This window comes from Sus scrofa, chromosome 2 (assembly GCF_054392235.1).
Source record: "Sus scrofa isolate SSC_HxYL_T2T_F1_AM1 chromosome 2, Sscrofa_HxYL_maternal_Yorkshire_Landrace_v2.0, whole genome shotgun sequence".
Classification (NCBI taxonomy): domain Eukaryota; kingdom Metazoa; phylum Chordata; class Mammalia; order Artiodactyla; family Suidae; genus Sus; species Sus scrofa.
The window spans coordinates 16,181,367-16,204,323 of NC_139384.1; the positions used below are offsets into that span (position 1 = coordinate 16,181,367).

The following is a 22,957-nucleotide window of genomic DNA, read 5'->3' on the forward strand; positions in this document are numbered from 1 at the left end:
GTCAACAGTGAAGAAAGAATATTCCAATTATGATGTCAGCAAAGGACACACACACTCCCCAAACAGGGAGCACAGCTGGCTCATAAGCTCACATCATCAGCCTTGAGGGGAATCAACTCAAAGCCACATGAGATGCCACTACACAGCCATCAGAACAGCTAACATAAAACAGCGACCACACGGCAGTCTGGCAGGGACCTCGAGGATGTGACCTGGGAGCCCTCAGCCCCTCCCTGACCCGCCCCAGCAGCTTGTCACAGAGAGAACAAGACCCAGTGGCCCCATGCCTGGGTGTTCACCCCCGAAATGAAAGGCACTGTTCGCAGCAGCCTGTTCCCAAGAGCCCCTGAATGAAAACATGGTGTAGATGTGGTCCAGCCCCACCACTGATGTGTCAGCAGCTGCAGGGTGAAAGCCTACAAGGGGTAGATGACCATTTTTGTGGCCTAAACATAGCTTCTCTCCATAAATGCCAAATAGACATGCAGAGACAGAATTGGGGCTAACGGAGAAAAAAATTAGCTTTTGTTGCTTTGCCAGGGAGAGGAGGCCACAGCAGGCTAATGCCTTAAAGACTGTGCTCCCTTTGGGAGAATTGTGGGGTGTTTTGTAGAAAAAGTCAGGAAAAAAAAAACAGGCTTCAGATAGGAGTCAGGATTGGGGAAAACATGCCTTCTTCTCTCTTTAGGGGAATCTTTGTCATCAACACTGGTGTCAAGAGATCTCAGCATGATCGTGATGGGTTATTGTCTAGAACAACAGCACTTGGGGGAAAGGGCACATTGATCAGAGATTAGAACAAACTAGGAAAATCCCTGAAAAACCTCATGTGTTAATCATCTTCACCGCCCAGGCAATTGTGCTCAGAGTGCCTAATATTTAGCTTATCAGGGATTGTGTTTAGGGTGCAATTAAGCCAGAAAGAAGGACAAGGAAGGAATCTAGGCTGTTCAGTTATTTCTAAAAGAAGCATAAGGAATATAACTTTTCTCTTAGGTGTACAAGATGCCCATGTCATTCTGTGTATCCCTTGAGGGGGAACCAGGGTCCTGGCCCCAAGGCTGTAGTATTGTTTCTCGACTATTCCTTGCTCAGGTCTGAGTACTAATAAAGAGGGGACACAGAAATATGTGGGGTCTTCAAAGGCTTCAAAGGGAGGGAAAGAGTCCAGCTTGAGAGAAGAAGGGAAGGGGAAAGATCAACAAAGTCTCTTGTCCCTTACCCTGTTGGGTCACTCTGGCCAGCTGTCTGTGTCAGAAGGTGACCAGGGACCAAAGGGTCCCAGCTGCAGCCACTGGGTCTGGTCCACCACCCAGTGAGCTGGTCCTCAAGTACCCCAAGTGGTGGGGATGTCAGTCATAGCAAAGAAGGGATATCCCAGGAATGTCACGGATTCAGAAAAACTTTTCCAAGTAAGCTTTCTCTAATAACTGCATATCAAATAAAAGAGCCCATTTTGACTATTTGTATGGCAAAAACATTCCCTTTAATACTCAGTTAGATACTTACAAGTATACGTTTGGTATGTATAGAAACCTGGCTGAGGCATTCGTTGGAGCCTGGCTTTCTGGTGCTCCTCATTTTTGTTTGAGACTCCATTTCCCATTTCAAAGTTGAATTTGTCAGAGATGAAGTTTACTAATGCCATTGTGTGGTGGGCCAGTGTGCTGCTTGAGAGCTGAATTCCTCTAGATTTTAGCCCAGACTTGCTTTAGCTCTCTCTTACATGTCTCGGCTCCCCCAGTGGCATCTAGGACACCACCCATGCTCAGATCACTGAATGGTCAGTTCTCATTCTTGTCCCTGGCTAAGCAGGTTTTAATGAATGAGTGGGTTTCCCTATGGGACCACTGCATGGCGTGCGGACTCAGCCTCCACCCCCGTACATTAAATTTCTCAGTCACCTGAGAAAACCGAACCCAGCCAGGAGTCGTCTTGTCCCTTTTCATCAGAGCAAATGCTCTCAGGTAGTACTTTCATCTTTATCCCAACCAAATTATATTGAGGCAGCCAAACTGAGGAATGGCATCAGATCAGCATCCTACTTCACGACTCAGTCCAGACTGCAGTCTCTCCTCTAGGGTACCATCAGATGGAATTAAATACTTGAGCACAAAACTGAAAAAAAACCGAAATCCTAGCCAGCCAAAAGAGACTCACAGAATTACAAATGAGGTCTCCTTAAAGAAAAATTTCCAAATGGGAACCAGTTTCCCCAGATGGACAAGGTCGATGGGGCCCACCAAGCCCTGGATCTTGGTCCAAATTGACTTCCAAGTCCCACTAAGCCTGGGACCTTAGTCCAAGAGGTGCCTTACAGATGGGGTCTCACAAAAGGGAAAATTCCCAAACAGGAACTAAATGTTCCCAAGATGGACAAGGTCCAGGGGGCCTCAGAGTGCATGTGGCAGGACTTACCGAGATGCTGGCAGAGGGGTCACAACATCCCAGGTGATCCTATTCTCCTTCCCAAAAAGGTTTCTTGGGAAGTGATAGGTTCCCAGGAGGATGGAGACACAGACCCCTACCCCCACATGTGGCATTCATCCTGGAGACTTGCTGTGGACACCCTTTACTTGAATGTGGGTGCTCAAGGTGGGCAACGAGAAACAATGGCCTGTGGAAAACCAATGCTGCATAGATTAACCACCTATAATGACTAACTGACCTCTGTCATGGGACTTGACCCCCTACCCCTCCCTTGACCTTCCCCTCCTCCTCCTTCATTGTTCCTGCCACAAGTTCCCTCCATGAACTCCAACCACAGATCCTTTAGAAGACCAGCACCTCCTCACAGTCAGAGCTGGTGCCCTCTAGAGCTCAGGCTGTCCCTTTCTGAGGCCTTAATAAATCTCTCTTGCTTTACTGACTTGGTCTTGTGTTTTCTTCCCTCAGCAAACCTAGCAGGAATTTGGGGTCTTCAATTAATAGAAGGAACGAACTCATATAAAGATTACAGCAGAAATTAATAACTTAGAGACAAAGAAAACAATTGAGAAGGTCAATGAAACTATAAGTTGGTTCTTGGAAAGGATCAACAAAATTGATAAACCTTTAGCCAGACTCATCAGGAAAAAAAAAGCAAGAGTTTTTAAATCAATAAAATTAGAAATGAAAAAGAGGTTACAAGTGACATTGCCGAAATCCAAAGGATCATGAGAGACTAGTATGAGCAACTGTGTGCCAAAGACAGCCACAGTTTCATCAATGGGAAGAGTGGTCACTGGGCACAGATACACAAAGATCCAGGGGACATAAATAAGACAACTACTGTGATGTGAGAGACACAAGTGGAAAGGGCTTTGTGCTCTGCCCCCAAGCTATAGTTCTTTAGGGAAGGCAAGATGACCAAATAGGAGATCAACAGGAGGAAAAAAATAAGCAGACAGATGAACCCACTGTTGGCTTAAACAAAGAGACCAAGGGTATGAGTGTCCATGCAGACAAATTTCAGTAAAGCATACAAGTCACACATGAAGTGATCTAAGACATGGGACCACAGAAGAGCAGCCCAACAATAAGAAGAATCTGAATGGTTGCATGGAGAAATCCTCCAGTCCAGGCCCCTCCCAGCAGGATAATACATGGCCTTTGGCTCATGATGGTTGTGTAGAGCAGAGGTCTACAGATGGCCACGTAGTGGTCACCATCCTTAAGATAATCTCAGTAGCACCAAAAATGTGTTCAGCATGGATTTGAGCCATGCACCCTATAAAGGAGATACTTTTCTTCTTGCTAAGGGCGTCCACAATCAGCTTAGGAGCTGAGGAAGAAGAATAAATTGTGTCTATCAAGGAAAGGTGGGTCAGGAAGAAGTACATGGGGGAGTTCAGAGCCCGGCTGGTGGTACGAGTAACCACAATGAGCAGGTTGCCTGAAAGAGTTATCATGTATACAACCAAAAACCCACCACAAACACTACATTTTGCATTTGAGGATTCTGGGTACAACCGATTAAAATGAATTCAGTCACATTCCTTTTTTTCTCCATTTTTGTGGTATGGTTGAAAGAATGCTTTACCTAAAAAAAATAAAAGAAAGGAAAAATGAACCACAAAAGGATGAAATACTTTAAAACTCTGCCTTTTAACAGTACTCTTATAATTTCTCAGATGATTCCTTCTCTTGTCAAAACTGTCTAGGAAGTGCTACCTCAAAATTTCTCTGAGTTAACTCTCTTAGGTTATTTTTTTAATTCTGGACTCAAAATTATTTTTATAAGACATATGAAAACCAGAAGAAAGAAACTACATCTCCTTCTGTCTTTGTAATCACCAAAACTCCCTTGACTATCAATGTAATGGAATAACGTAGTGATTAGAAGTTATAATTTTGGAGACGAACAAGACTTTAAAATGCATTTGTGAAGTAACCCGAAAAAAAAAAGATAAAATGGTTTGCATTTTATAAGCATATAAAAATAAAGTAGCTAAAAATTAGTGAATGTTACTCAATTCGTATTTAAAGATGCTAGGTTTTATACGTGCCATTTAAGAATAAAATTCAAATTTTAAAAATTTCTTATAAAATTTAATATAGGTTTTGTCTATTGACAAAGAGGTGATGCAGAAATAAATTATTATACTTAGACTTTTACTCCCAAATGAGAGATTATGTGTAAACTTTATTTTTTTAATATTTTCAAAATCTGTAGTTTTTATTATTAATTTTATGGTCAGAAAATATAATTTCCATGTTTTGTCTGAGACTCCTCAAGTTGAAATAATGAATTTTTAAAGTGATTGGGATAGGTATGGGAAAACAAACATAGGGAAGTGGACATTAGCACATTGTGAGATCCAAAACATATTGTCTGGATATAATTCAGTTAGTTGCACTAATGTACTGAGGAACTTGTATCAGGTCACCTAATGGACATAGAGTAAGGGCTTGACTGGGTAACAAGGGCTTGAGAAGATCAGGGCAGAGGGTGAGGCTGCCCTGATTGCCCCATGGATCCCTTATAATCATCCTAAATTCCATCTTTAGTCTACCAAAGATTATTGATGTCTGATTTTAATTTGTACAATTTATACTGACAGCCAATAAGTCAAGCCTGGGTAATCAAACAGGTCAGTGCAATGCAAAGTCTGTTTCCATTTACCTGATGAGGAAATACACATAGTATTCAAACTTTAAGGTAGAATATTAAACTAAATATTGTCAGTATTAATTTTCACTTTTCCTAAACCTAAGATTCCATTACTCTCTTTCTGCTTATGCATTCTGAAAAGCACAAGGCAGTGAAGTGTAAAATGAATTCTCTTGTTACATGTAGTCAATAATAAGGCACATGGAAAGGAAACCTCTTCTGGGTGATCCCACAAGGGCTTCATTGAGATGCTAGCATTAGGGTTCCAAGCCCCAGGAGAGGGGTCCCCTTTCTGGACAGTCCATTGCATCAAAGAATCCTTCCAGGAACAATAACACTGAAGAAGAAAGTTGAGTGCACTTCTAAGTGCCAGTCCTCCTCTAGAGAAGATGACCCCTGGGAGAATCAACAACCGAAAATCAGACAAAAATCCCAAACTTGATTTATTCATCCTCATGATTTCACTTATTATTTCAGATTCTTGCAAACCTTGAAGCGGTTAGAATATGTTTTTAAAACAGTTCTCTTGCACAGCTTTCAATGGCTCCTTTCGTTCCACACAACACAAAAATGAACCAAACAAAACAACTTGGTCTATGTCAGAATCAATGACTTTGATGGCCTTTATTAATTGAGAGACCCAAGCACGGGATTATTTTCTTTTTCATCTTAGTCCAAAGACCAGTAGAGTTCCTGTTACCATTTAAATCCTCTAATATCCATACTTCTCAAAAAAAAAAGGACAAATGGACAAAAGATATGATATAACAAAATAATCTTTATTTTTTTTTTTGGCCATGGCTGCAGCCTCAATCCCATGCTCCAGCAGTGATACAAGCCACTGCAGTGACAATGCTACATCCTTAACCAACAGCACCCCAAGAGAACAGCAGCAAGATAATCTTGATATTCCACAAAAAGGCATTCAGACTGCAATTGAGAGGCAAGAACCTCAGCAGACAAACTTCTCCCTAAGCAAAGAAACCTTTGTTGCTGTCCATATTCCATATACTCAAACACTGTGAAATGCAAACTTTAAGTATAAATCTGCTTTTTCTCATTTCTGTGGAGTGCAGAGATGAATTTTTTTACACCATGTAGTTGCTATGATACATGTTCATTGTGGTTGAATTTTGCACTGTACTAGGCACTATACCAAGTACTTTACATGCATTACTTCATGTAGTCTTCAAAACAATCCTATGAGGTTGTACACTCTTGCCTGTACTTTAAAGGAAAGGAAATTGTGGTCACAAGAAGATAAATGTCTTGCCCAAAGTCATAATGATAAACTAATAGAGAAGACTACATTCAAATTCAGGATGCCTGTCTCTAGTTCTTTGGTGCTCAGTGCCTTGCCAGTAGAAACACAGTTTCCTTCTGGGAATCAACAATGCCAGAATTTGAAGAACAATCCTATGAGGTTGTCACAATATTATCTTTATTTTAAAGGAAAGGGCATCAGTGACTAGAAGTTAAATGACTTGCCCTAGACATGACAATAAAAAAGACAAGATAAATAGAGGAGACTGTATTCAAAATCATTGTCTGTTTCTAGCTCTTTGAACTTATTGTCTCTCCAGTGTACATCCAGTTTACTTCTAGAAATCAGCAATGCCAGAGTTTGGAAAAACCACCACAAATGACCATGCATGATCCATGGCAGTTCTTTTGCTAACCTATGAAATGGAATGTAAATTTGTTGTAACCAATGAACTGGAATGAAATGGAATGTAACATCTGTAACTTATCAAATGTTGATGAGTTCAAGGGTCTATTGGACAAGACCTAGAATTTTGTACACAAAAAACCTAGCACTTTGTATTTGATCATCTCAAATGCTCTTTAAAGATAGGGGAACTGGGGTCCAAGGAGGAAATTGATCAGTAGTAGAAACTGGTCAGTAGTACACAAGAATCCAAGTCTTCTGCTGGCCAAAACTGATTTTATTTTCCCACTACCACATCTTATCTCCCTTCAGATGCCTTAAGACCAGTGTATATAAGGGGAAAAAGAGAATTAACTTTTATGTCCTACATTCAGAAATATCTATCTGAACTCTCAGGAAAAGGACTGTCTGAGGTCAGGGATGCAGAAATGCAGCCATATTGCTGAGACCCCACTGACTGCAGCAGAAATAAGATCTTGTCTTGTTAGACCAACATCCACGAAGGTCTGAATAGAATCAGAATAAAATAGTCCTTGAGCCTGGAGTATAGTAAAGATACCAAACCACAGCAGAAGGTTTTTTTTTTTCTTCTTTCTTTTATTTTATTTTATTTTATTTTTTGCTTTGTTAGGGCCACAAACATGGCATATGGAAGTGTCCAGGCTGGGGTCAACTCAGAACTGGGCCTACACCACAGCCCCAGCAACCCCAAATTGGAGCCATGTCTGTGACCTACACTATAGCTTACAGGAATGCGTGATCCTTAACCCTCTGAGTGTGGCCAGGGATCAAACATGCATCTTCATGGATATTAGTCAGGTTCATTACTGATGAACCACAACAGAAAATCCTGCCCCCCCTTTTTTAATGCTATATTTTAATCCATTCCTTTTTGGGATCTCAGTTTTTGAGCTGAATTCTTCCTTTGAAAAATAGAATCCAAATGCTCTCCTTCTCTCTCCCATGTTGACCTGGAAATTGACTGAGGAATCTGTAAAGCCTAAACCAATTCCTGATTAGCCATAGATAAATCCATATAGAGTAAGGAGAACAAATATTTCTGCAAAATATCCTGAAACATCTCAAAGTATCTCCTATCAAATACCAGAAAGTTATGCTTTAATGATTTTAACTACAAAACCCTGGAAGAAAATGAAAAGGTGAAAACTGGGTCAAAAATCAGCAATTCTAGGTAACTCACCATGGTGACATCTGTAGCTAAGGAGAATTTCTAATGTATCCAGGAATAAGAAATAACCATTACATTTAAAATCTTATCAAGTGTATTCCTCAAGTCTCCACTGACTGGATAGAGCTACAGGAAGCAGAGAGTATTAAGGTGGCACAAGATTATTTAAATGGACTCAGCAAGTATTTTCAAAGTTCCAATGCTTTGGAAATTCAAGTCAAAGGAAAAGAAACGTCCATGTTGAATTTGAAATCCAAAGTCCCTATGTGCTAATGGAATTTTTCTGATATTTAGCACCTAGGCTGTGGTCATAGAAAAAGGGACACAACTATCTCTATTATTTAATAAGCCCTTCTTACTCAGCTCTCAAAATAAGAAAACAGCTTTTTTAGAAATCTTAGTGGTTAGGGAGACTACCGACAATGTCAAAGGACCCATTTGTCTATCTAAGGTGTTACCCTCTCAGGAATTAATTGTCTTTGGGTTTTTTTTTTAAGATTTTGCCTTAGAAGAAGGTATTCAGGAGACTCTATCCATGAACAACACATCTTCACCTGATTTGTTTATTTCCCTGCACTTTAATGTCCTAACAGCCCGCATTCCTGGTTTGCAAAATGATGTGAAAAAGCACTCCTTACATAAGCCCTTGGGTATCATGAACTGAGACATCAAGGATTGCAAAAGCTGTGTGAACAACCCCATGGGGTTTCATCCAGGGGGCATAACCCTGAGAGTTGTTCCTCACTGATTGATGCCACCAAAAGAGGGTGAGGTCCTGAGTCAGTCTCTCAACTCTACTCTAAACACATCAGGGTAAACTCTATCCTTAGGACAGAACCACATGACTTGTCATATTTTCAGGAAGTGTGCTATCTAGAATTGGAGACCAAATTCTAGTGCCAACATTTCTGGTGTAGAAATAGAGAAGATAGATTTTATGCCTTCCCATGGACTTTTTTAGACTTTTAGGGATTCTACTGGCCATTCAATGAAAGAAGTCTACCTGGGGAAACAGAGTTCTTCAAATTTCTTCACACATCAATAATATCCTCAGGACAGTGGAACACATATTGTAGCGAGTATTCTACAGCCTAGAGGAGAGGGTATAAGGCACATGTTATATGAATTGATGAAGCTATTCTGTTTAAATATGGGGTTAAGTGGTGAATAAAGAACTGGAAAAAAATAGAAATAATAACACCCGTCATTACTGTGTACTAGGTCCTTTATTCAATCAACAGAGTATATCATTATAATTGATTTTCACATATTGAACCAACTTTGCATTATTGGGATAAATCTCATGCATTCTTGGTCTATAATCTTTCTCAGCATTTGCTCTATTCCCTTTATTATATTTTGTTGAGAATTTTGTGTCTATAAGAGTCATTGGCTATGCATTTCTTGTCTTATATCTTTGTCTAGTTTTGAAATCACGGTTATATTGTTCTTATAGAATGAATGTGGAAGTATTCCCTAGAGTTCTTTTTTTGGAATAGTTTGGATAGGATTGGTGTTAATTCTTCCTTAAATGTTTGATGAATTTTACCAGTGAGTCCTTTTTGGCCTGGGTTTTCCTTTGTAGAAAGTTTTTTTTATTAATAATTCAATCTCTATTTGTTGGAATTATATTCATATAGAATAAAATAAATCTCCCCATTACTTCACACCATACACAGAAAGTAACAAGAAAAATTTTTGAATGAGAAATAAATGTGTTAATGGTAACTAAATTAATAGAAATTTTATTTTGAGGAGTTCCCATTGTGGTGGAGTGGTTAACGAATCTGACTAGGAACCATGAGGTTGCAGGTTCAGTCCCTGGTCTTGCTCAGTGGGTTAAGGATGTGGCTTGGATCCTGCATTACTGTGGCTCTGGCGTAGGCCAGTGGCTACAGCTCTGATTAGACCCCTAGCCTGGGAACCTCCATATGCCAAAGGAGCAGCCCTAGAAAAGGCAAAAAGACAAAAAAAATTCTTTTTCGCCCTTGAGGCAGACCAGTGTTTTTCAGATATGACACAATAAGCATGAACCCTGAGAAAAATGAAAAGTTAAAATTGGTCAAACCTTGGCTCATCAGGTGAAACTATGTTTAAAAATGAAAATGCCAATAGCAGATATTGACAGAACAGTGTAAATAAACTATGATAGAAAAAAATAAAAATCTTTTAAAAAAATGAAAATGCAAGCCATAGACACAGACTTGGAGAACATTTTACACATGTGCCATTTAACTATATGGCTAAGAACCTGTGTCTAGAATATATAGAATACTTACAACTCAGGAATTAAAAAAATAACAGCCCATATTTTTAAACTGTGCAAAGAACTTAAACAGTAACATCACAAAAGAAGATACACAAAAGGCCAATAAGAAGATGAAAACTATGTTCAACATCATTAGTGATCACAGAGATACAAATTGAAACTGCATACTACATACCCTCATGCAGAGCTACAATGAAAATAATTAACACTACCAGGTCACAGGGATATGGAATGTCTGATTTCCATTTCTTCATATGGCTTCAGATATCTCTCCACATGTTTTTAATGCTGCCCAGAATTCCACAATGATCAGTTCATGAATCCCAGAAGTAACTGTAATCTGGGTTCCTGAACATTTGCATTCCCTTCTAAGAAATATGAAAAACAACTTTTCAATTTTTTTAGATTTTATTGACTTTTTAAATCATTTATTTTTATATATGTATTCTACTGTAGAGCATGGAAACACAGTTACATATACTTGTATACATATTGTTGGTTTACAATGTGGTATTAACTTCTGCTACACAGCAAAGTGATTCAGTTATACATATACACATATCCATTCTCATATAAACTATCACAGAATATTGAGTAGATTTCCCTGTGCTATAGAGCAGGTCCCCATTGACCACCCATTCCATAAGCAATAGATGGATTGGCAGCTTGGGCAAAACAGCTTTTGAGTCAAGAACTTCAAAATGGCTGCCATTAATTTTATGCCATTGCTGATCGAGCTTTCGAGCAGTCATTAGTGGGCATCCAGAAAAAGTTTAATATTCAAGGTAAAATAGAAGCTCTTTCTGTGATACAATTCAATCAGGAAACTACATCACCATTTGAAACTGACAGTGCTACTGCCCTGAACTTAGCCAGAACCCAGGTTGGGACTTGAACCCATGTTCCAGGACTAAAATCCAGCCTAAACACAGATTGGAATTATCCCCACACCTTTAAAGTAGAATCACTCACCCTGCATCTGGACTACTGAGGTTCAGGTTCTTCATGCCTCTGCACAGAAGGAATTCAGCAAGAGACAAAGTAATAGGCAAGAAATAGATTTATTAAGATAGGATGATCATGAGAGATTCAAGCAGGCAGGCAAGGAGTCTCTGCCCCAAGGATTTGGTGGGCTACAGTGTTTTTCACCCAAAGGAGGTGGGGGTTGGAAAAATGCTGCCTCTTTCTCTTTCTTCGAGTAGTAGCTCCTCCTTGGTGTCTGGTCATGGTGCTCATGTAACTAAGCAGATAGGCAGTCCTCAAACTCCTGCCCTTGGTCTGAATCTGAATGCAGACCTCACCCAATGACCTGAGGTTTATCTCATGCCTCCACAAGTCAAGCAAGCCTGCCTTGTTCTGATGGCCTTCTTGAGCAGTTAGTAACTTACAGTGATCTCCCAAAGTCCCCTAGGCACTCCTCTATATCTACAGTCCTTTTTGGGGGATTTCTATAATCATCTCCATCCCTATCATTTCCATACACTGCAGTTTTGCCACCTTGCTGTGCACATGACATTCAGTTTTCTTTTTTGTTTTTTTAAAGTTATAGCAGTTGTTGAAATAGTTTTTTTTTTTTTATTATTATTTTCCCACTGTACAGCAAGGGGGTCAGGTCATCCTTAGATGTATACATTGCAGTTACAGTTTTTTCCCCCACCCTTTCTTCTGTTGCAACATGAGTATCTAGACATAGTTCTCAATGCTATTCAGCAGGATCTCCTTATAAATCTATTCTAGGTTGTGTCTGATAAGCCCAAGCTCCCGATCCCTCCCACTCCCTCCCCCTCCCATCAGGCAGCCACAAGTCTCTTCTCCAAGTCCATGATTTTCTTTTCTGAGGAGATGTTCATTTGTGCTGGATATTAGATTCCAGTTATAAGTGATATCTTAAGGTATTTGTCTTTGTCTTTCTGGCTCATTTCACTCAGTATGAGATTCTCTAGTTCCATCCATGTTGCTGCAAATGGCATTATGTCATCCTTTTTTATGGCTGAGTAGTATTCCATTGTGTATATATACCACCTCTTCCGAATCCAATCATCTGTCGATGGACATTTGGGTTGTTTCCATGTCCTGGCTATTGTGAATAGGGCTTCAATGAACATGCGGGTGCATGTGTCTCTTTTAAGTAGAGCTTTGTCCGGATAGATGCCCAAGAATGGGATTGCAGGGTCATATGGAAGTTCTATGTATAGATTTCTAAGGTATCTCCAAACTGCTCTCCATAGTGGCTGTACCAGTTTACATTCCCACCAGCAGTGCAGGAGGGTTCCCTTTTCTCCACAGCCCCTCCAGCACTTGTTATTTGTGGATTTATTAATGATGGCCATTCTGACTGGTGTGAGGTGGTATCTCATGGTAGTTTTGATTTGCATTTCTCTTATAATCAGCGATGTTGAGCATTTTTTCATGTGTTTGTTGGCCATCTGTATATCTTCTTTGGAGAAATGTCTGTTCAGGTCTTTTGCCCATTTTTCCATTGATTGATTGGCTTTTTTGCTGTTGGGTTGTATAAGTTGCTTGTGTATTCTAGAGATTAAGCCCTTGTCAGTTGCATCATTTGAAACTATTTTCTCCCATTCTGTAAGTTGTCTTTTTGTTTTCTTTTTGGTTTCCTTTGCTGTGCAAAAGCTTTTCAGTTTGATGAGGTCCCATGGGTTTATTTTTGCTCTAATTTCTATTGCTTTGGGAAACTGACCTGAGAAAATATTCATGATGTTGATGTCAGAGAGTGTTTTGCCTATGTTTTCTTCTAGGAGTTTGATGGTGTCCTGTCGTATATTGAAGTCTTTCAGCCATTTGGAGTTTATTTTTGTGCATGGTGTGAGGGTGTGTTCTAGTTTCATTGCTTTGCATGCAGCTGTCCAGGTTTCCCAGCAATGCTTGCTGAATAGACTTTCTTTTTCCCATTTGATGTTCCTGCCTCCCTTGTCAAAGATTAATTGACCATAGGTGTCAGGGTTTATTTCCGGAGTCTCTATTCTGTTCCATTGGTCTGTCTGTCTGTTTTGATACCAGTACCACACTGTTTTGATGACTGTGGCTTTGTAGTATTTCTTGAAGTCTGGGAGAGTTATGCCTCCTGCTTGGTTTTTGTTTCTCAGGATTGCTTTGGCGATTCTGGGTCTTTTGTGGTTCCATATAAATGTTTGGATTGTTTGTTCTAGTTCTGTGAACAATGTCCTGGGTAATTTGATAGGGATTGCATGGAATCTGTAGATTGCTTTGGGTAGGATGGCCATTTTCACAATATTGATTTTTCCAATCCAGGAACATGGACTATCTTTCCATTTCTTTACATCTTCTTTGATTTCTTTGATTAAAGTTTTATAGTTCTCGGCATATAGGTCCTTTACCTCTTTGGTCAGATGTATTCCGAGGTATTTGATTTTGTGAGGTACAATTTTAAAAGGTATCATTTTTTTGTATTCCTTTTCTAATGTTTCATTGCTGGTATACAGAAATGCAACTGACTTCTGAATGTTAATCTTATATCCTGCCACTTTGCTGAATTTATTAATCAGTTCAAGGAGTTTTGGGGTTGAGTCCTTAGGGTTTTCTAGGTATAGTATCATATCATCTGCATACAGTGACAGTTTGATCTCTTCTCTTCCTATATGGATGCCTTTGATTTCTTTTGTTTGTCTAATTGCTGTGGCTAAGACTTCCAAAATGATGTTGAAGAGCAGTGGTGAGAGTGGGCATCCCTGTCTTGTTCCAGATTTGAGTGAGAAGGCTTTCAGTTTTTCCCCATTGAGGATTATATTTGCTGTGGGTTTATCATAAATGGCTTTGATTATATTCAGGAATGTTCCCTCTATACCCACTTTGGCGAGGGTCTTGATCATGAATGGATGTTGAACTTTGTCAAATGCTTTTTCTGCGTCTATTGAGATGATCATATGATTTTTGACCTTTTTTTTGTTAATGTGGTGTATGATGCTGATTGATTTGCGTATGTTGAACCATCCTTGTGAACCTGGGATGAACCCAACCTGGTCATGGTGTATAATTTTTTTGATATGTTGTTGGATTCGGTTGGCTAAGATTTTGTTGAGAATTTTTGCATCTATATTCATCAATGATATTGGGCGATAGTTTTCTTTTTTGGTGGTATCTCTGGTTTTGGAATGAGGGTGATGGTGGCCTCATAGAATGTCTTTGGGAGTATTCCTTCTTCTTCAACCTTTTGAAAGAGTTTAAGGAGGATGGGCACCAATTGCTCTTTATATGTTTGAAAGAATTCACCTGTGAAGCCATCTGGTCCTGGACTTTTATTTGTAGGGAGTGATTTTATGACCTCTTCAATTTCATTTCTAGTGATCGGTCTGTTCAGTTGGTCTGTTTCTGCTTGATTCAGTTTTGGCAAGCTGTAAGATTCTAGAAAATTGTCCATTTCTTCCAGATTGTCAAACTTGTTGCCATACAGTTTTTCATAGTATTCTCTTATGTTTTTTTGTATTTCTGCTGTATCCGTTGTGATTTCTCCTTTTTCATTTATAATTTTGGTGATTTGGGTTCTTTCTCTCCTCTTTTTAGTGAGTCTGGCCAGGGGTTTGTCAATTTTGTTGACCTTTTCAAAGAACCAGCTCTTGGTTTTATTAATTTTCTCTATTGTTTTTTGAGTCTCTATTTTATTGATTTCTTCTTTGATCTTTATAATTTCCTTCCTTCTGCTGACTTTAGGTCTTTTTTGTTCTTCTTTTTCTAATTCGTTTAGGTGGAGGGTTAAGTTGTCAATTTGGGATCTTTCTTCTTTTTTGAGAAAGGCCTGGATTGCTATAAATTTCCCTCTGAGCACTGCTTTCGCAGCATCCCATAGATTTTGAGAGCTTGTGTCTTCATTATCATTTGTTTCAAGGTAGTTTTTAATTTCCTTCTTGATTTCCTCATTGACCCATTGGTTTTTTAGTAGCATGTTGTTTAGTCTCCATGGAGTAGGTTTTTTCTCTTTCCTTTTCCCATGGTTGGTTTCTAATTTCATGGCATTGTGGTCAGAGAAGATACTTGAGATAATTTCTACGCTCCTAAATTTATTGAGATTCGCTTTGTGTCCCAATATGTGGTCGATTCTTGAGAATGTTCCATGAGCATTTGAGAAGAATGTGTATTCTGCTTTTTTTGGATGTAGTGTCCTGAAGATATCAATGAAGTCTAACTTTTCTATGGTTTCCTTTAGGATCTCTGTTGCTTTATTGGTTTTCTGTCTAGAGGATCTGTCCATTGATGTGAGGGGGGTATTTAGGTCTCCTGCTATGATTGTATTCTCATCAATATCTCCCTTTATGTCTGTTAATATTTGTTGTATGTATCTGGGTGCTCCTCTATTTGGGGCATATATGTTGACAATAGTAACATCCTCTCCTTGGATGGATCCCTTAATCATTAAATAGTGTCCTTCTTTGTCTTTCTTTATGTCTTTTGTTTTAAAGTCTATTTTGTCTGATATGAGCGTTGCGACTCCTGCTTTTCTGTCATGTCTATTGGCGTGAAATATTTTTCCCCACCCTTTCACTTTCAATCTATATGTATCTTTTGTCCTAAGGTGAGTTTCTTGTAGGCAGCATATTGAAGGTTTTTGCCTTTTTATCCACTCAGCCACTCTGTGTCTTTTGATTGGGGCATTCAGTCCATTGACAATTAAGGTGATAATTGATAGATGATTATTTATTGCCATTTGAACCTCGTGTTCCAGTTGATTCTATGGTTCTCCATTCTTCCTTTCTTTCTTTTTTTTTTTTTTTTTTGGTTGGATGGTCTCCTGTTATTATCTGCTTGAGTGTATTTTTTTTTCATTTTTTGCAAATGCAATATTTGGTTTTGGCTTGTGGTTGCCCTGTTTTTTAAGTCTGCTAACCCCTTCCCATAAGTGTGTGTTTTAGCCTGATGGTCCTGTAAGTTCAAACACTTCATTAGTATATTAAAATTAAGAAGAGAAACATACATATAAACAAAAAGGGTTATTTACCTCCTGACATCCCTTGCCCACATTTTATGGTTTTGATGACTTTTTTATTTTTTTCTTTTTAATTTTATTTTGTTTGAAGCATGTTCATGATGAAGTCTGTATGCTGGCTTCTTTGAGTGACTGCTCTCTGATTGCGGTTTCCTCAGTCCTAGTTCTTCCTCTTCCTCTTTTTTTTTTTCTTTTCTTTTTTCTTCCCTTTCCTTCCTTTCTTTTTGGTTTAGAGAAGCCCTTTCAATATTTCCTTTAACCTGGGTTTTGTGTTGCTGTATTCTTTAAGTTTTTGTTTGTTGGGAAAAATTTTTATTTCCTCTTCTATTTTAAATGATATTCTTGCTGGATAGAGTATTCTAGGTTGCATATTTTTTCCTTTGAGCACTTTAAATATCTCTTGCCATTCCCTCCTGGCCTGGAGTGTTTCTGTAGAGAAATCAACTGATATTCTTATGGAGGTTCCCTTGTAGGTAACATTCTGTTTTTCTCTTGCTGCCTTGAGGATCCTCTCTTTATCACTAACTTTTGCCATTTTTATTATGATGTGTCTTGGTGTGGGTCTGTTTGGGTTCAATTTGTTTGGGGCCCTCTGTGCTTCTTGTATCTTGAATCCAGTATCCTTTAGATTTGGGAAGTTTCCAGCAATAATTTCTTCAAATATATTTTCCATTCCCTTATCTTTTTCTACTCCTTCTGGAATTCCTATTATGCATAGATTGGCCCGCTTTATATTATCCCATAGGTCTCTTATATTGCTTTCCAGTTTTTTGATTCGGTTTTCTGTCTGTTGACCAGATTGAGTGATTTCCATTATTCTATCTTCCATATCACTGATTCGTTCTTCTGCATTATTCATTCTGGTTTTTACTGCCCCTAGTTCAGTTTGCATCTCTGCAAAACATTCAGTTTTCTTAACGGTCCAGGCTTAGATAGAGAAAGGGGCTCTTGGTTAGGTTAGGTTACATGTGTAGAGATAATCCTCTTCCCATTCAAGAATGGGTGTTTCTGAACAGATCTCTGCAGATACTTGCTTCTAAAACAAACCTTTCCATCAAAGCTGATAATTAATTCCTAGGAGAGAAAGCAGCAGCCATGAGACAAAGTCCCTGAAGCTTATGGAAATCTTTTTAAATGTCTTCTTGACAAGGGCAAGGTGAAAATGAGTTTGATTGCCATTCACCTCTCCAGACCAGCTTCATCATGGACAGAGTGAACTTTTTGACCTCTACACTATCTGCCTCTTGCTCCACAGAACCAGACCCATTTATTTAAGATCACTTCTTCATAGCCTTTCAAGAGAACCCATTCTAAATGCAAAAATGATCCTGAATGATGTTTCCAACAGAGTTTCTGTGAAGAACTTTTGAAGCTTTAGGAACGGTGGGAAGATTTAGGCTTATAAGAACTCTTCCTTTTTGAAACAAGTTTATTGATGTATACTTGACATGCCAAAAACATGGCACATATTCAGTGTATATGATTTCTTAATAATTGTTTATTTGATAGTGAATTATATGAATAAGCTCTTCCCAAGTCTGACATATATTTGATATTTAGAATGACTTATTACAAGAAGCTGCCAGTTTGAAAAAAAATTGGTTTTGACCACCCCAAAACATCAAGACCATCTAAGACAACTAAGGTAAGTTTTTCAATAGTGCTGACCCTAAAGATTGTTCCTTAAAACACACAGGGCTCATTTTTCAATACTTTTCAGGTATAGTGATAGAGTATTTCATCCTCTTTCCAACTGCTGAAAAGATCATTTACAATTAATAATAACCTTAATTTCACAGTTGAAAATTTTGAGGCTCATAGAAATAAAGCCAATGATAAGACCCACCTCTCTGATATCAGACACCATATTCTGCCATTAGATACCTCATCATTCAACTATTATAGGTAGTCTACTCCTGGGGTTCCTGTGTTTGCTTTCTACCCCTTTACTGGACTTCAGGCATTTCATCCAAGACTCACAAAGGTCTTTAGTAGAATAACATCCAAGATTCCTCTTATTCAAATTCCTATCCATCCTTTCACTCATATTCTCAACAACCTTCCATGGCTCCTCATTTCCTAGATACTAAAGCAAAAATTCTGCAGCTGTGCAATGATAAATCTTTATGCCCAACTTCTACCTGCTTTTCAGAGTTGGGTACCAATATGTGTGCTGTGTGCTATGTACTATGTCAAATTAAACTCAGTCCTTTGTGATGATGAAATGTACACAGGTGGCCTCCTGAGAGTGTGTTTAGAAAACTTACTCATATCTATAGTCTTAAGAAAGACTTTACCTGGGAGATAATTTAAATAATCTTTATGAACTCACAATCTTTATTTCCAAAACACACAAATATACACACACACACACTAAAAGAATTCAAGACTTGGGAGTTCCTGTTGTGGCAGAGTGGAAGGGAATCTTGAGGATGCGGGTTTGATCCCTGGCCCTTCTCAGTGGGTTAAGGATCTGGTGTTGCCATGAGCTGTGATGTAGGTCACAGACATGGCTTGGAGCTGGCATTGCTGTGGCATTGGGTGGCAGCTGCAGATCCAATATTACCCCTAGACTGGGAACTTCCATATGCCACAGGTACAGCCCTAAAAAACAAACAAACAAAGAGAAAGTATCCAAGACTTAATAGAATTTAGAGATTTAATATATGGTATAATGGGAAGTGTACCAAAGTCAAGGTGGCATTCATAAAAATGGTTTTCTTTTCAGGCAATGCAATTAACCATCATACGAAATACATGGAGAATAGGAACAACGTGACAGAGTTTGTTCTCCTGGGGCTCACACAGAATCCAGAGATGCAGAAACTCTTATCTGCTGTGTTTTTTGTCATCTATATTATCACTATGGTAGGAAATGTGCTCATCGTGATCACCATCACTGCCAGCCCATCCCTGGTGTCCCCATGTACTTTTTCCTGGCCCATCTTTCCTTCATTGATGCCTGCTATTCCTCTGTCAGTACCCCCAAAATGATTATAGATTCACTCCATGGAAAGAAGACCATCCTGTTTGAGGAGTGTATGACCCAAATCTTTGGGGAACATTTCTTTGGAGGTGCTGAGGTCATCCTGCTGACTGTGATGGCCTATGACCGCTATGTGGCCATCTGCAAGCCTTTGCACTACATGACCATCATGAATCGGCGAGTGTGTGGCCTGCTGTTGGGAGTGTCGTGGGTGGGAGGCTTTCTTCATGCAACCATACAGATCCTCTTCATCTCCAGATTACCCTTCTGTGGTCCTAACGTCATAGATCACTTTATGTGTGATCTGAACCCTTTGCTGGATCTTGCCTGCACTGATACCCACACTCTGGGGCTCTTTGTTGCTGCCAACAGTGGTCTCATCTGTCTTTTAAACTTCCTTCTCCTGCTGGTCTCCTATGTGGTCATTCTGCCCTCCCTAAGGACCTATAGCTTGGAGGCGAGGCACAAAGCCCTCTCCACCTGCATCTCCCACATCACAGTGGTTGTCTTATTCTTTGTGCCTTGTATATTTGTGTACCTGAGACCTGCAGGTACTTTATCAATTGACAAAGCAGTTGCTTTATTCTACACTACCATAACCCTCATGTTAAATCCCTTAATCTATACCTTGAGAAATGCCCAGATGAAAAATGCCATTAGGAAATTGTGTGGCAGGAAAGCGATCTTAGGTGACAAATAAAGATGACTTGGGCCCAACATTGATTTACCTGAGGCTATGGTCAAAAGGCTATCTCAGCAAGGAATATTTATGGGACAAAGAAATCAACTAACTGTTAGCAATCATAGCCCCTGCATTGAGTGGAGCAGAAATAGGTGCAAGAAAATAACATAATGTGGGGCCACTCTTTTCATATTTAGAAAATTCTACCAAAATGGGATTTTGTTTTACTAGATTCAAGCAGATACCTGGATTCATAAGCTTGCCTTCTAATAACAAATTAAATAACAAATTAAATTTTCCGTTATTGGGCAGCATTCTCTGTAATAATCCAAGGAAGTATACAGTTACTATTGTTATTTTTCAAGTGAGAAAACTAGTATCAAGGGGAAGATATCAAAAAAGATACACTGGAGAGCCAGGAAACTGAGTGATTTCCTACCTCATGCCCTCAACTGTCAAGCAATGATGATAGCAAAGTCATATAACTATACTAGTTATCCTTTATTGAGACAGGGCCTGTGCTGAACACAATGTACATATTCATTTATTATCTCTCACTAAAAATTGAGTGATCTTTCTGTAATAACTGTGCTTGTGTGAGTGCCTGTAACATTAGAGTAAGTAACTATTTTTGGGCTATAAAAGCATTGGCCCTACTTATCTCTGAGGGTTAGATATTGAAGATTATATAGACCATCTCCACATTACCTTGTAGGCTTCAGGACCATCATGTATTGTTCATATCACCCATGCTATGTAGGTAACACATCAGAAAGAGTAATGATTCAAAAAAATGGTTTCATATCAGAAAGGGATTTAAATATAAACTACTTGCCTGCAACATAACAATCGTTTCTACAAGGTAGCAAAATAGCAGGTGCATGATCAATATTAAATGAATGAGTCAAAGTACAAAGGAAAATGAATGACTTCAATAATTTAAAAAAAATGCAAAAATGTAGTCCTGAAGGCCAGGGCATTATTTCCTACTTTTGCCTGATTCAACTCTAGGGACAATTTTGGCTATACCTCTTGGGGGAACTATACTTTGTTTTTGTTACTGCTTACACTGAAGAGGAGGTAAAAGAGACTGAAATTACAATTCTCAGCATATGAGTAAGTAGTTTAGCTTGATATGCTCCCTGTCCTCAGCAAGATTTCATTATCTTCTTAATAGGAGCTGTTTCTGTTATATTTTCTCAATGTGATTACTTTTTAGAAACATTTCATTATTAAAAGCTATTTGTAAAAATACACATCTCTGTCTACATACAAACAATTTCAGGATAAATACATTCCTTTTTTTCCCTTTTGTCATTAATTCATTAATGACAAATATTAAATATTAAATGACAAATATTAAATATTTCTGAGCACAAGGAATGTATCAGACATGTTGCTGGGCTTCAGTGGTGAATAAAAAGAGATCTGGATTCTGCCTTCAACGAGCTTAGGAACCATTGAAAAACTCCCAGGAGGGAGTAGAAAATTACAGCACAGTGTTATAAATGATAAAACAATGTATCACAGGGAACTATGAAACCATGTTGGAGGGACGCACATCAGGGAAAGATTTCTGGATGAAAAGGCACCAAAAATGGGACACAATGGATGAAAAGGAGTAAGATGGCAAAGTGAAGAGGCATGAGGCTAGAAGAGAGAGTCCTATAAGATGGAATTGAAGTAGCAATGTACAATTGAGTTATGTGTTTCTGATACTCAGAAAGATATGTCAGAGAAATGTAGAAATCTCGAGCATATTAGATGGCAGTTAGGAGTTCGTGTCATGGCTCAATGGTTAGCAAATCCGACTAGGAACCATGAGGTTGTGGGTTTGATCCCTGGCCTTGCTCAGTGGGTTAAGGATCCAGGATTGCCATGAGCTGTGTTGTAGGTTGCAGATGTGGCTCAGATCCTGAGTTGCTGTGGTTCTGGCATAGGCCAGCAGCTACAGCTCCAATTGGACCCCTAGCCAGGGAACCTCCATATGCCATGGGTGTGGCCCTGAAAAGACAAGAGATGAAAAAATGAAAACGAAAAGAAAAAAAAAAGATGGCAATAAAGCCAAAAGAGTGGAAGACATCACCTATAGAAGGTGTAATTCAGTGGTCTCTCAAAAGGTCATAGCCATTTTGACATGTCTAAGAAAACAAACAAAAAAAATTGATTCTAAAATAGAACTCCTAAAAATGTCAATTGCTATATTACTAGGAATTCACTAGGATGCCAAATTCACAAAATAAAAATAGGCTACAAAAAAAAATCAACCCTGTATCAGAGTTTTTGTCTGCAAATCTACAAATTGAGTGTTAATGGGTAAATGTCCTTAATTTCTCCAAAACAACTTTCAGTTTTATAGCATCCAAATGGGAACTAAAATATGAGAATAAAATGAATACATTTTGATATGCAAAGGCTCAAGAAGTTTTACCAGTCAAGCATTGTGAATAAGAAATATACCTCAGTAGAACACAAGCAAACTACATTTAGCACCTCCAAAAGATTATACACCATGACCAAGGATGTAACATTTCTTTAAAATATGTGAATCAATCAATGTGGTAAACCACTTCACAGAAGGAAATATAAAAAGAAACGCAACATAATCATGTCAATAGATACAGAAAAAGCATTTAAGCACAACAACCATTCATGAAAAAATCTCAACAAAATAGATTTTGAAGGAAGTTTCCTTAACACAATAAAAACCATTAATGAAAAGCCCACAACTAATATGGTAACCAATGAGAGAAAACTGTCAACTTTTCCTCTAACACCCAGTGAAAAGTAAGGATGACCATTCTCATCATGTCTATTCAACATAGTATGAGAAGTACTAGGAGTTCCCAGTGTGGCTCAGCCAGTTAAGGACTTGACATTGTCTCTTTGAGGATGCAGGTGCTATCTCTGGCCTGACTCTGTGTGTTAAGGATCCAGCATTGCCACAAGTGACAGCATAAGGCACAAATGCGGTTCAGGTCTCTTGTTGCTGTGGCTGTGGTGTAGGCCAGAGCTGCAGCTCCAATTCAAGCCCTGGCCCAGGAACAACCATATGCTGCAGGTGTGGCTGTAAAAACAAACAAAAAAGTACTAGCAAAAGCAATCAGAAAAGAA

General features: G+C 38.8%; 1 protein-coding gene and 1 pseudogene across 1 annotated transcript in view; both read left to right on the forward strand.

Moving 5' to 3' along the window:
* Positions 1-22,957, forward strand: part of LOC110259269 (olfactory receptor 4C46-like) — a 949,087-nt gene that overhangs the window by 120,757 nt on the left and 805,373 nt on the right. The gene's annotated exons all lie outside the window — the stretch shown is intronic.
* Positions 18,933-19,861, forward strand: LOC146405227 (olfactory receptor 4C46-like; annotated as a pseudogene).